This window comes from Loxodonta africana, chromosome X (assembly GCF_030014295.1).
Source record: "Loxodonta africana isolate mLoxAfr1 chromosome X, mLoxAfr1.hap2, whole genome shotgun sequence".
Taxonomy (NCBI): Eukaryota; Metazoa; Chordata; class Mammalia; order Proboscidea; family Elephantidae; genus Loxodonta; species Loxodonta africana.
This window is the reverse complement of record NC_087369.1, coordinates 159,592,073-159,607,200: the sequence shown is the minus strand read 5'-3', so window position 1 is coordinate 159,607,200 and position 15,128 is coordinate 159,592,073. Positions and strand designations below refer to the sequence as shown.

At 38.9% G+C, this 15,128-nt stretch overlaps 1 long non-coding RNA gene across 2 annotated transcripts in view; it reads right to left on the bottom strand.

The window, feature by feature from the left end:
* Positions 1–2,194: 2,194 nt before the first annotated feature.
* Positions 2,195–15,128, bottom strand: part of LOC135228801 (uncharacterized) — a 69,212-nt gene continuing 56,278 nt past the window's right edge. The window contains exon 3 of one of the 2 annotated variants that reach the window (XR_010319660.1): positions 2,195–2,481. This is a non-coding gene — a long non-coding RNA (uncharacterized LOC135228801). Of the gene's footprint in view, positions 2,482–5,530; positions 6,214–15,128 lie in introns of those variants that run through there. The other variant, XR_010319658.1, reaches the window with a different exon arrangement.

Below are 15,128 nucleotides of genomic sequence, written 5' to 3'. Positions count from 1 at the left end.
TGAAGCAACTAGAACTCTCATCCATTGCTGATGGGAATGCAAAATGATACAACCACTCTGAAAAACCACTGGGCAGTTTCTTATAAAGTTAAGTATACACTTACCATAATACTCAATAATTCTACTCTTAAGTATTTACCCAAGAGAAATATAAACTTACGTTTACATAAAAACCTGTTTTCTAAATATTTATAGAACTTTATGGCAATGTTTATTCATAATGACCAAAAACTGGAAATAAACTAAATGTCCTTCACTTGGTGAATAGATAAACCACAAGACATTCATACAATGGAATACTACTCAGCAATGAAAAAAAGTGAGATAAGTCAGACCTAAAAACATCTATATGAGTCACTGTATGATTAATTCATACGACATTCTGACAAAGGCAAAACTGTAGTGGTGGAAAAAGATCAATTGTTTCCAGGGTTTGGGCTGGGGGACAAAGTTGACTACAAAGGGGTAACATGAGGGAATTTTGGGGGGTGATGGAATCTTTCGGTATCTTGACTGTGGTGGTAGTTGTACGACTCTATGCATTTGTCAAAACTCAAGGAATTGTACCCCAAAGAGAATGAATTTTACTATATAGAATTTAAAAATAAATACCTTTTAAATAGCATGGCTATGTATGTGTGTGTTTGCATTAAGTGATAACTGTACCATTATCACAGATTAAGCATTATTACCTTTGCAGAGCCTTGCCAGGTGCCCCAAATAGGAAATTCCCTTTTACTCCTCTGAATCCCACATCCCTTTATAAATACCCCTCTTATAACGCCTAGTACTCACCTATGCAATAGAATTGCTATTGTTTTACATGCCTTCTCCTCCTCTCCTCCTGTCCCAACAACCCACTAGGTTATACTGTTATTTGAAGGCAGAGTTTCAGTGATGATTTATATGTATTTCCTTCACAGTGCTTAGCATAATGTCTTAAATAGGGTAAAAACAAAGAAACCCACGATAAACATATTGAATGAGCAACTAAATAATGCAGAGAATAGTAGATGGCTTATTGACCAGTTCTTGCCTGCGACATCCCTTGCATTACAATCCAACATAATGACTTTTGTACAATGCCACTTTGTTACCAAATTTATTTGGTTTTAGATTCATCTGAGCCATGAACATAAAGCAACACATATCTGAAAAATTGTCAAGGACATTGCTTTTTTACGTAAATGTACTCAAGGTTTCACCTCAGGAAAGACCACCCGTACTATTTCCCTTGAAAAGAGTCATGGAGAAAGCAGATGGCTCTATTCAAGGTGGTGAGGTGGAGAGGGAGATACACTGTGTTTAAATGACTCAAAAATTCTGACATACATGCATTTGATGTGCAAGCTTGTAATGTTCAGTCCTTTCAACGATCTTATCTTTTCTCCCAGAGTTTAGGGAAAAAAAAACACATGTAAATAAAAGATTCTCAGTCTACTGAATACAGCACTGCATTGCACAGGTTTGGCCATTATAATGAGTCACAGCGCATTATTAAGCCATCTGCTCTCATTTTGTCACTAATTAGTATATAACGTCTACGTAATTGAATTTATTCTGTAAAACTCTCAGGATAGGATCTCTTCCCCTATTGTGACACACTTCTAGCATCAAGGACATGGAGATTTTGTTACAAAGAGAAATTAAAAGTGCCATCTAACAATTAAGATATAATACATCACTTATTCCTTTAAAAACAAAAACGTTCAGAACATACCATGGGGAAGGTTTTTTTTTTTAATGAAGCATATTGAGGAATTTGGAGGCAAACCCTGAGCAAGTCAGCATTTCATCAGTGAAGTAAGGTACTGAGGGAAGAGCACTGGATGGTGGTTCAGGGAAACGCTGGGTTACATAGAGCACAGACCCTATTACAGACTCCACCTGTGTCTTTGAACAAGTTGTTGCCTGGCTCGGTCAGAGATTCTCCATCTGTATAAATTAGGGAACCAGATGAGCCGCTCTCACAGCCACTGCGCAGCACCGCCACCATCCCCAATTTGACTGTGAACTTGAAACTGCATTCACCAATGACACTGCAATAACTAGGTGGGACAGGAAGAAATGACCGCTGAAGTAGAGACCAGGAGGATAACACAATGTGGTGCATGAATTGCCATTCTAGCATGATATATAATGTAAGCTATATAAATGAGATAAATATTTATAAAATCTGCTTTAAAAACAAAGATTAAAATTGAATACCGTGGCACCATTGCCATCCCTTTATACCAGAGGTTAAGATGCACACAAAGATGAAAAGGACGCAGATACAACAGAAAGGGAACACTGCAGCTACAGAAAACACAGTGGCCATTCATCTCCTTCCTACTTCTCATCACTGTGTACAACGACTTTCCCAAGATAAAGTATAAGAAAGAGGATAATTGCATAGAGAAAAGACCACATGAGATACTAACCTAGGACTTAATACTGCTGTCAGCCAAAATTTTGTCTTCCACTTCACATCTTTAAATGCTGAGGATGTAAAAGAAGAAGAAAAAAAGAACAGTTACTATAGCAATTTGATTTTGTCCACTTTACAAATCCTGTATAGTAACAAAAACAACAACAACAAAATACCCGTTGCCATCAAGTCGATTCAGACTCATAGTGACCCTATAGGACAGAGTAGAACTGCCCCAGAGGGTTTCCAAGCAGCGCCTGGTGGATTCAAACTGCTGACCTTTTGGTTAGCAGCCTGAGCTCTTAACCACTGCACCACCAGGTTATAGTAACCAACCAAGCCATAATTATGTTTTGCTAGGTCAGGTAAAATTCACCATACAATTTTTTTTATTTTACTGTCTTTTAATTTCTACATTTAACACACCAACTTACTGGCACAATAACAATTGTAATGCTTACTCTTATACATTTTAGCAGATGCATATCCTGGCAAGTGTTCCCAGAAGCACCCAAAATACAACAGTACAGGCCATAAAAGCATCTCGATTGGCAGAGAAAAGAAAACCAAGGCAGGACAGAACTAAAGGCACAAACACAGAATATCGAACCTCTGACTACAATAGCCTCAGAAGTGCATAGGACTTTACGATAAATTATAAAGACAACCTTATTAAAACATATAATGTGAAATAGTACACAAGAAAATTCTTTGATGTGAGTGTGTAAATGACATTGCAAACAAATGTTGTTCATTTAGCTAATTCTTTGACAACTTTTTCAGAAAGAAAAAAAATTGTATTTTCAATGTATGTTTTGGAGTTGAGTTAGTCTTTAATTCCACTGTTTCAATCCAATTTAAAGAAAATACCTTCCCGCTCTGACCTGGAAAGTCACTTTGAAAAGAGCAAATTGTTTCTTCCCACAAAAATTTCCTTCTGTTTCCTTTTATTCAAAGTGAGGAACACAAGAATCAAAGCAAGACTTGGTATCAGGAAAACATAACCTTAAGAGCTGAATTTTGAAATTATCATTGACATCTAAAACACCTAACTGGCCAGTTTTTACAGCTTCGTTTATGACCATCACTACTCTGGCTATTAAAAACTGACAAACTCCATCTTTAGGTTATAAATGATGGCAGCCAGGGATCATCAGCCATTGGAAGCCTAGTAAAGATGTCATTTTATTTATACATTTAAAGACCAGGGCCCAAGCTCACCACAGCATTTCAAACTGCTAGCCTTTGAATTATGAACTCCCATGGTCCATCTCTTTGCTTCGTGTGTAGGGGATGGGGAGAAGAAGGAAAGGGAAGTAACCAATGTCACTGAACAACTTATGTAGAAATTGTTGAATGGGAACCTAAATTTCTGTGTAAACATTCACTGAAAACACAATAAAATATTATTTTTTTTAAACTGCAAATACATATATATGTATATATACATAATTACTTATTCTTTATTTCATTAAGTGCTTACCTAAACCACTGAATGAGGCATAGGCCCCAAAATATAACCCCACCTAGAGGCCCACTATCTTAGTTATCTAGTGCTGCTGTAACAGAAATACCGCAAGTGGATGGCTTTAACAAACAAAAGTTTATTCTCTCACAGCCTAGTAGGCTAGAAGTCCAAATTCAGGACATCAGCTCCAAGGGAAGGCTTTCTCTCTCTGTCAGCTCTGAAGAAAGGTCCTTGTCATCAGTCTTCCCCTTGGTCTAAGAACTTCTGTGCACAGGAAACCCAGGTTCAAAGGATGCGCTCTGCTCCCGGCACTGCTTTCATGGTGGTATGAAGTCCCCGTCTCTCTGCTCGCTTCTCTCTTTTATATCTCAGAAGAGCTTGGCTCAAGACACAAACCAATCTTGTAGACTGAGTCCTGCCTCATTAACATAACTGCCGCCTATCCCACCTCATTAACATCACAGAGGTAGGATTTACAATACATAGGAAAATCACATCAGATGACAAAATGGTAGACAATCACACAATAGTGGGAATTCATGGCCGAGCCAAATTGATATGCATATTTTTGGGGGACACAATTCAATCCACTTACATGTTTTTGTTTTCCTAAAACAAAAATATAAAATAATAAGACCAAATTTTCACTGATCTTTTGCAGGTCATAATCCTAAAACAGACAGAAAAATGATTCTGTGTGAGCTTTCCCCATTTCTTTACTTCTAACTTCATGGAATCATGGTATCTACCTTGACATTTTTATCTTATTTGTATTTACTACCTCATTTCAAAAAGGGTTTAGGAAGAAAATAAATTTAGCTTCTCCTACTCACCAGAAATAAGCACCTTTTTGCAACTATTTTTACGTAACCATAAATCCACCCCGTATTTCATTTCCTTTTGTCCAGACCACATTTTCATCTTAATTGTACCCTCATATCATATTTACAAAGGCATGAACATATACATGTAATAAAGAGAGTCACAGTAGCCTTGTTTGTAAATTTAAAAACCTAAAAAAAATGTCCATTGGGAATAAATAAACAATGGCAATCCATTCTAGGAAATAGTATGTAACCATTAAAAAGAATGAAAGGCATCTATAGGTGATGATAAGCCAAAACCAAACCCACTGCCGTCAAGTCAATTCCAACTCATGGTGACCCCACGTGTTACAGAGTAAAACTGTTCCGTAGGGTTTTCTTTACTGTACTCTTGTTTATGGAAGCAGATTGGCAGATCTTTTATCTGAGGCACCAATAAGTGGGTTCAAACCAAAACCGTTTAGGTTAACAGCCAAGCACAAAGGATTTATGCCACCCAGGGACCTGTAGGTGATGATATGGCCATTAAATAGCATTAAATGAAAAGAGCAAGGTGAAAAATATGTATAGCCGGATTCCATTTTTTCCCAAGAAAATTGTGTGTGTGTGTATATCTTGCAAATGTAAACATTTTGGGGAAAGACAAGCAAGAAAAAAAATAATGGTTATACTTTTGGAGGAAACCCTGGTGGTGTAGTGGTTAAGAGCTACGGCTACTGACCAAAAGCTCAGCAGCTCAAACCCACCAGGTGCTCCCTGGAAACCCTATGGGGCAGTTCTACTCCGTCCTATAGGGTTGCTATGAGTCGAGGGAGAGATTACGAATTAGGGATAAGAGAAGGGAGAATTCTACCTAGATTTTTTTCTATATGAAGTCTTTCTCATATACAAGTAGTATCAACATCCTGCTTTAAATTAAATTTAAAAACAACTTGCTTCACTGCAACCCATCAGTTCCATCTCCTGAAAATAGATTTATTATTAAGGTGTTTTGTTTAATTATAGACCAATGTTCAACTTCAGTCATAATTTCTTATCAAAAACTCCAATATTGTACCTTTCTTGTTTGTTAAGCACTTTGGGATGTATCTACTTGTCTATGTTGTTGTTAGGGGCTGTTGAGTTGATTCTGACTCATAGTGACCCCATGGAAAAAAAGAACAAAACACTGCCCAGTCCTGCATCATCCTCACAATCCTCGCTATGCTTGAGCCCATTGTTGCAGCTACCACGTCAATCTATCTCGTTGAGCTTCTTCCTCTTTTTATCTGACCCTCTACTTTACCAAGCATGACATCCTTCTCCAGGGACTGGTCCCTTCTGAGAACATGTCCAAAGTACATGAGATGAAGTCTCACCATCTTGCTTCTAAGGAGCACTCTGGCTGTACTTCTTTGAAGGCAGACTTGGTTGTTCTTCTGGCAGTCCATGGTATATTCAATATTCTTCGCCAATGCCATAATTCAAAGGCATCAATTCTTCGTTGGCCTTCCTTATTCAATGTCCATATGCTTTCGCGTACATAACAAAAAAAAAAAAGAGGCAACTGAAAATACCATAGTTTCGGTCAGGTGCACCTTAGCCCTCAAGGTGACATCTTTGCATTTTAACACTTAAAAGAGGTCTTTTGCAGCAGATTTGCCGAATGTAATAAACACGTCATTTGATTTTTTTTCCTATTGTGCTTTAAGTGAAAGTTTACAGCTAAAGTTAGGTTCGCAAACAAAAATTTATACAGACATTGTGACCCTAGTTGCTATCCCTATAATATGTCCACACACTCCTCCTTTCCACCCCAGATTTCCCGTATCCATTCAACTAGTTCCTGTTCCTTTCTGCCTTTTCATCTCGCCTCCAGACAGGAGCTGTCCATTTAGTATCATGTATCTACTTGAACTAAGAAACACACTCTTCATGAGTATCATTTTATGTCTTATACTCCAGTCTATTCTTTGTCTAAAGAGTTGGCTTCGGGAATGGCTTTAGTTCTGGGTTAACATGCAGTGCAGGGGCCATGTGTTCTGGGGTCCCTCCAGTCTCAGTCAGACCACCGAGTCTGGTCTTTTTATGTGAATTTGAGTTCTGCACCCCACTTTTTTCCTGCTCGGTCAGGGACTCTCTGTTGTGTTCCCTGTCAGGGCGGTCACTGGTGGTAGTGGGGCACCATCTAGTTCTTCTGCTCTTAGGCTGATGGAGTCTCTGGTTGATGTGGCCCTTTTCATTTCTTGGGCTAATATTTTCCTTGTGTCTCTGGTGTTCTTCATTCTCCATTGCTCCAGGTAGGTTGGGACCAATCGATGTATCTTAGGTGGCCTCTTGCTAGCTTTTAAACCCCAGTCACCACTCACCAAAGTGCGATGCAGAACATTTTCTTAATAAACTTTGTTATGCCAATTGACGTAGATGTCCCCTGATGGTCCCCAGACCGCTGCCCCTGCTACTCTGCCCCTTGAAGTGTTTGGTTGTATTCAGGAAATGTCTTAGCTTTTGGTTTAGTCCCGTTGTGCTGACTTCCTGTGTATCAGGTTTTGTTCTTCCCTTCACCTAAGATAATTCTTGTCCACTAGCTAGTTAGTGAATACCCTCTCTTGTAACCATCAAGGAATGTTTTCTTCTGTGTTTAAACTTTTTCTTGAGTTCTTATAATTGTGGTCTCATACAATATTTGCCCTTTTGTTACTGACTAATTTCACTCAACATAATGCCTTCCAGGTTCATCCATGTTATGAGATGTTTCATGGATTCATAGTTATTCTTTACTGTTGTGTAGAATTCCATTGTGTGAATATACCATAATTTGTTTATCCATTCATCTGTTGATAGGCATCTACGTTTCCATCTTTTTGCTATTGTGAACAGTGCTGCAATGAACATGGGTGTGCATATATCTATTGGTGTGAGGGCTCTTATTTCTCTAGGATATATTCCAAGGAGTGGGATTCCTGGATTGTATGGTACTTCTATTTCCCACTTTTTAAGGAAGAGTCAAACCGATTTCCAAAGTGGTTGTACCATTTTACATTCCCACCAGCAGTGTATAAGTGTTCCAGTCTCTCCACAACCTCTCCAACATTTATTATTTTGTGTTTTTTGGATTAATGGTAGTCTTGTTGGAGTGAGATGGAATCTCATTGTAGTTTGGATCTGCATTTCTCTAATGGCTAATGATTGTGAGCATTTCCTCATGTATCTGTTAGCTGCCTGAAAGTCTTCTTTGGATAAGCATCTGTTCATATCCTTTCCCCAATTTTTAATTGGGTTATTTGTCTTTTTGTTGTTGAGGTTTTACAGTATCTTGTAGATTTTAGAGATTAGACCCTGATCAAATATGTCGTAGCCAAAAATTTTTTCCTGGTCTGTAGGTTGTCTTTTTACTCTCTTGGTGAAGTCTTTTGATGAGCATGAGTGTTTGATTTTTAGAAGTACCCAATTATGTAGTTTCTCTTCTGGTGTTTCAGCATTGGGTCATTTGATTTCTTGACTGCTGCTTCCAAACTGTGATATGCAGATGACACGACCTTGCTTACTGAAAGTGAAGAGGGCTTGAAGGACTTACTAAGAAAGATCAAAGACTACAGCCTTCAGTATGCATTACACCTCAACATAAAGAAAACCAAAATCCTCACAACTGGATCAATAAGCAACAAATGATTAACGGAGAAAAGACTGAAATTGTCAAGGATTTCATTTTACTTGGACCCTCAATCAACACCCATAGAAGCAGTATGCCATGTTCTTCTTCGTATAGTCCAGCTTCTCAGATTATTTGCTCAGCAAACAGATTGAGTAAGTAAGGTGAAAGGATACAACTCTGATGCACACCCTCTCCTGATTTTTAACCACCCAGTATCCCCTTGTTCTGTTCTAATGACTGCCTCTTGGTCTATGTACAGGCTCCAAATGAGCACAAAGTGTTCTGAAAGTCCAATTCTTCCCAATGTCATCCATAATTTGTTATGATCCACAAAGTCAAATGCCTTTGCATAGTCAACAAAACACACGTAAACATCTTTCTTGTATTCTCTGCTTTCAGCCAAGATCCATCTGACATCAGCAATGATATCCCTCATCCCAAGTCCTCTTCTGAATCCTGCTTGAATTTCTGGCAGTTCCCTGTCAATGTACTGTTACAATTGCTTTTGAATGAGTTTCAGCAAAATTTTACTTGCATGTGATATTAATGATATTGGTTGATAATTTCCACATTCCGTTGGATTACCTTTCTTTGGAATGGGCACAAATATGGATCTCTTCCAGGTGGTTGGCCAGGTAGCTGTCTTCCAAATTTCTTGGCATAGATAGATGAACACTTCTAGCCTTGCATTCCTGTGTTGGAACATCTCAATTGGTATTCTGTAAATTTCTGGAGACTTGTTTTTCGCCTATGCCTTCAGTTCAGCTTGGACTTCCTTCAATAACGTTAGTTCTTGATTATATGCAACCTCCTGAAATGGCTGATTATCAGCCAATTCTTTTTTGTACAGTGACTCTGTGTATTCCTTCCATCTTCTTTTTTTTGTTTTATTGTACTTTAGATGAAGGTTTACAGAAACAAACTAGGTTCTCATTAAACAATTAGTACACATATTGTCTTGTGATATTGGTTGCCAACCCCATGACATGTCAACACTCTCCATTCTCAACCTTGGGTTCCTTATTACCAGCTTTCCTGTCCCCTCCTGCCTTCTAGTCCTTACCCCTGGGCTGGTGTGCCCACTTAGTCTTGTTTTGTTTTATGAGCCTGTCTAATCTTTGGCTGAAGGGTAGACCTCAGGAGTGATTTCATTTCTGAGCTAAAAGCATGTCCAGGGACCATACTCTCAGGGTTTCTCCAATCTCTGTCAGACCAGCACTTCCATCTTCTTTTGATGTTTCCTTTGTCGTTCAATATTTTGTCCATACGATCCTTCAATATTGCAACTCGAGGCTTGAATTTTTTCTTCACTTCTTTCAGCTGGAGAAATCATGAGTGTATTCTTCCCTTTTGGTTTTCTAACTTCAGGTCTTTGCACATTTCATTGTAATTCTTAGCTTTGTCTTCTCGAGCCACACTTTGAAATCTTCTGCTCTTTTACTTCATCGTTTCTTCCTTTCCCTTTAGCTACTCTGTGTTCAAAGCAAGTTTCAGAGGCTCTTCTGACATCCGGTTTGGTCTTTTCTTTCTTTCCTGTCTTTTTAATAACCTTTTGCTTTCATCATGTATGATGTCCTCCCACAACTCGTCTGCTCTTTGGTCATTAGTGTTCAGTGTGTCAAATCTATTCTTGAGATGGTCTCTGAATTCAGGTCGGATATAGTCAAGGTCATACTTTGGCTCTCATTGACTTGTTTTAATTTTCTTCAGCTTCGACTTGAACTTGCATATGAGCAATTGATGGTCTGTTCCACAGTCGGCCCCTGGCCTTGTTCTGACAATATTGAGCATTTTCATTGTCTCTTTCCACATATATATTGATTTGATTCCTGCGTATTCCATCTGGCAAAGTCCATGTGTAGAGTCGCCATTTATGTTGTTGAAAAAAAGGTATTTCCAATGAATAGGCCGTTGGTCTTGCAAAATTCTATCATTCGATCTCCAGCATCATTTCTATCACCAAGGCCATATTTTCTAACTACTGATCCTTCATTTCCAACTTTCGCATTCCAATCACCAGTAATTATCAATATATTTTGATTGCATGTTTGATCAATTTCAGACTGCAAAAATTGGTAAAAATCTTTAATTTCTTCATCTTTGGCATTAGTGGTTGGTGCATAAATTGGATAATAGTTGTGTTAACTGATCTTCCTCGTAGGTGTATGGCTATTATCCTCTCACTGACAGTGTTGTACTTCAGGATACATCTTGAAATGTTCTTTTTGATAATGAATATGATGCTGTTCCTCTCCAATTTGTCATTCTCAGCAAAGTAGACCATATGATTGGCTGATTAAAAATGGCCAGTACTAGTCGATTTCAGTTCATGAATGCTTAGGATATAGATTTTTATGCATTCCATTTCATTTTTGACAACTTCCAATTTTCCTAGATTCATACTTCATACATTCCACCTTCTGATTATTAATGGATGTTTGCAGCTGTTTCTTCTCATTTTGAGTCACGCCACATCAGTAAATTAAGGTCTGGAAAGCTTGACTCCATTTATGTCATTAAGATTGACTCTACTTTGGGGAGGCAGCTCTTCCCCAGTCATATTTTGAGTGCCTTCCAACCTGAGGGGCTCATCTTTTGGCACTATATCACACAATGTTCCGCTGCTATTCATAAGGTTTTCACTGGCCAATTTTTTAGAAGTACATCAATATGTCCTTCTTCCTAGTCTGTCTGGGTCTGGAAGCTCTACTGAAGCCTGTCCACCATGGATGACCCTGCTGGTATTTGAAATACTGGCAGCATAGTTTCTAGCATCACATCAACACGCAAGCCACCACAGTACAACAAACTGACAGATGAGTGGTGGATGTATCTATAAAAGTTTTTTTTTTTTTAATACTGTGATTTTTGGCATGGAATAAAACCTAAGAATATAAAATAACCAATCAAGCTTTTTCTGTTGATGTGTGGTCAAACTCGTCAGTAGCTTTCTTATAAAATATCCCCAGTAGATGTAGATCTTAAATGATACGCCCACTAAACACTTATATCATTAATGTGGTGTTATTACCCCTCAAATCAACGACATGCTATTAGCAAACAGGAAACACTGGCACAAACTGACCAAGTTATATTTGAAATACATTGGATACCTTTAGGTATTTTTTCCTTAAATTTAGGCTGTATGAAGAAAGTCAATATACACTGTCTAAAAAAAACATAAATGACATATTTCAATTAAATGAGTTTTAGGACTCCCTGGGTGGTGCAAATGGTTAAGCACTCAACTACTAGCTGCAAGGTTAGCAGTCAGAGGAGCCTTGGAAGACAGGCCTGGCAACCTGCTTCTGAAAGGTAACTGCCTTAAAAACCCTATGGAGGGCAGAGCCAAGATGGCGGAATAGACAGACACTTCCGTTGAGCCCTCTTTACAATAAAGACCCAAAAAAAACAAGTAAAAGGAGTATATTTGTGACAAGCTGGGAGCCCTGAGCATCAAAGGCAAGCTTAAACAATGAATTGAGGGGCAGGGGGAGGAAGAGGCCGTTCAGAAGCGGAGAGGAGTTGCCGGACCTGAATCGCGGGGAGCCCTCGGGCACCATTCCTGGAGCAGCGGCAGCGGGCTGGTCCTAGCGTTCGGCCGCAGTTTCCTCAGGGAGAAGCAGCAGCCACACAGCCCACTCACACCTCTGAAACCTGAGGAGAAGGGCACTCTCGGCAAAAGCTAAGTACTTGTGTATGTTTTACCGCGCCCTCCCCACCCCCAAGCCGGCTTCAGCGGCTGAATCCCTGGGCCTGAGATAGACCCTGGTGAGCACCTAGAGCCATCCTCCCAGCCTTGGGGAAGGAAAAAATTTGCAACTGGGGGGAAAAGATAATTTGCTAAGTCCATTAACCGGGGGAGCTCAGGACAGAAGTGGCTCCTGTCCAGGCATAAACCGTCCGTGGACCTTGAGCACCTTTCCCTTCTGCATGGACTCGTGTGGGCCTATTTCGGGAGAATAGGACCTTTTCGGCAAACTACAACCATTTCAGTGCTGCGATGGGGAGGTGGATGTTTGATGTTTGACATTGCTTTGCCTATTAAACAAGGTACTCACCTACCCACATCAGGGACCTAAGGACTGGTAGCTCCACTCAGGTCACCCAGCCACCCGCGACAGGGCTCCAAAGATAACTGGTACCTCCCAGTCCTTACAACAAAAATTTTCGGTGCCCATGGTCCCTCTGCAGAGCCCACCTACCAGCACGCTCTAGGGAACAGGGACGCATTTTCCTCAGAGACATGTGGGGATTGGTTCTTACCCCCTGCCTTGTTCAGAGCGTAACCCCCTGCTGCAATCAGATACGGGTATATACACCAATCACCCCTGCCCCTCTAAGACTGTAGGAGAGAGCCTGTACCACACACTTGATTATCAGCTACCTGGAAATCTCAGCTGAATTCATACAAGAAAACTGAATACACTCCTAGACTGATATACCTGATAACAGCTCTAGCCAGCTGGGGACAGGACACCAGAGCTCCAAAGGTGAAAATACTCAAGCTAGCTCACTCAAGCAACCCATAGAGGTATACCAAAATAAAACAAAGCAAGCAGCTGCAACACAGTAAGCAAGCATAAACTAATACAATCACTTACAGATGGCTCGGAGACAACAGTCAATATAAAGTCACATAAAGAAACAGACCATGATCACCTCAACAGGCTCTCAAAACAAAGAATCCAGGGATCTTTTACATGAAAGTGCATTCCTATAATTACCAGACGCAGAATACAAAAGTTTAATATACAGAACCCTTCAAGACATCAGGAAGGAAATGAGGCAATACGCAGAACAAGCCAAGGAACACACAAACAAAGCAACTGAAGAAATCACAAAGATTATTCAGGAACATAATGAAAAGTTTAATAAGCTGGAAAAATCCATAGACAGACAGCAATCAGAAATTCAGAAGATTAACAATAAAATTACAGAATTAGATAACTCAATAGAAAGTCAGAGGAGCAGAATTGAGCAAGTAGAAGTTAGAATTTCTGAACTTGAAGATAAGTCACTTGGCACTAATATATTTTAAGAAAAATCAGATAAAAGAATTTAAAAAAATGAAGAAACCTTAAGAATCATGTGGGACTCTATCAAGAGAAATAACCTATGAGTGCTTGGAGTACCACAACAGGGAGGGATAACAGAAAATACAGAGAAAATTTTTGAGGAATTGTTGGCAGAAAACTTCCCTGATATTGTGAAAGATGAGAAGATATCTATCCAAGATGCTCATTGAACTCCACATAAGGTAGATCTTAAAAGACATTCACCGAGACATATTATAATCAAGCTTGACAAAACCAAAGATAAAGTGACAATTATAAGAGCAGCAAGGGATAAAAGAAAAGTCACCTATAAGGAAGAGCCAATAAGAATAAACTTGGACTACTCGGCAGAAACCATGCAGGCAAGAAGGCAATGGGATGACATAGTTAAAAAATTAAAGGAAAAAAATTGCCTGCCAAGAATCATATATCCATCAAAACTGTCTCTTAAATATGACGGTGAAATTAAGACATTTCCAGATAAGCACAAGTTGAGGGAATTCGTAAAAACCAAACCAAAACTACAAGAAATACTAAAGGGAGTTCCTTGGTTAGAAAATCAATAATATCAGGTATCAGCCCAAGACTAGAACACTGGTCAGAGCAACCAGAAGTCAACCCAGACAGGGAAATCCAAAAAAAAAAAGCCCAACACAAGGTAACAGTGATGTTATTATGTACAAGAAGACAACATTAAAATAATAAAGAGGGACTAAGAAAGGTAATCATACACCTTCCGTATGGAGAGGAAGATATGGCGATACAAAGATATAAAAGTTAGTTATAAATTTAGAAAAATAGGGGTAGATAATAAGGTAACCTCAAAGGAGACAAACTATCCTACTCATCAAAATAAAATACAAGGGAAAAATACAGACTCAGCATAAACAAAATCAACAACAAATATGAGGAAACAACAATATGCAAAGAAAATCTACTCAGCACATAAAGTCAAGTGGGAAAAAGAAGCTGTCAACAACACACAAAAAAAGACATCAAAATGATAGCACTAAATTCATACCTATCCATAATTACCCTGAATGTAAAGGGACTAAATGCACCAATAAAGAGACAGAGAGTGGCAGAAGGGATTAAAAAACAAGATCCGTCTATCTGCTGCCTACAAGAGACACAACTTAGAGACACAAACAAACTAAAACTCAAAGGATGGAAAAAAATATATCAAGCAAACAACAATCAAAAAAGAGCAGGAGTGGCAATATTAATTTCCGACAAAATAGACTTTAAAGTTAAATCCATCAAAAAGGATAAGGAAGGACACTATATAATGATTAAAGGGACAATACACCAAGAAGGTATAATCCTATTAAATATTTATGCACCCAATGACAGGGCTGCAAGATACATAAAACAAACTCTATCAGCATTGAAAAGTGAGATAGACACCTCCACAATTATAGTAGAAGACTTCAACACACCACTTTCGGTAAAGGACAGGACATCCAGAAAGAAGCTCAATAAAGACACGGAAGATCTAAATGCCACAATCAACCAACTTGACCTCGTAGACATATACAGTACACTCCACCCAACAGCAACCAACTATACTTTCTGTTTTAGTGCACATGGAACATTCTCTAAAATATACCACATATTAGGTCATAAAGCAAGACTTAGCAGAATCCAAAACACTGAAATATTACAAAGCATCTTCTCTAACCATAAGGCCCATAAAAGTGAAAATCAATACCAGGAAAAGCAGGGAAAAGAAATC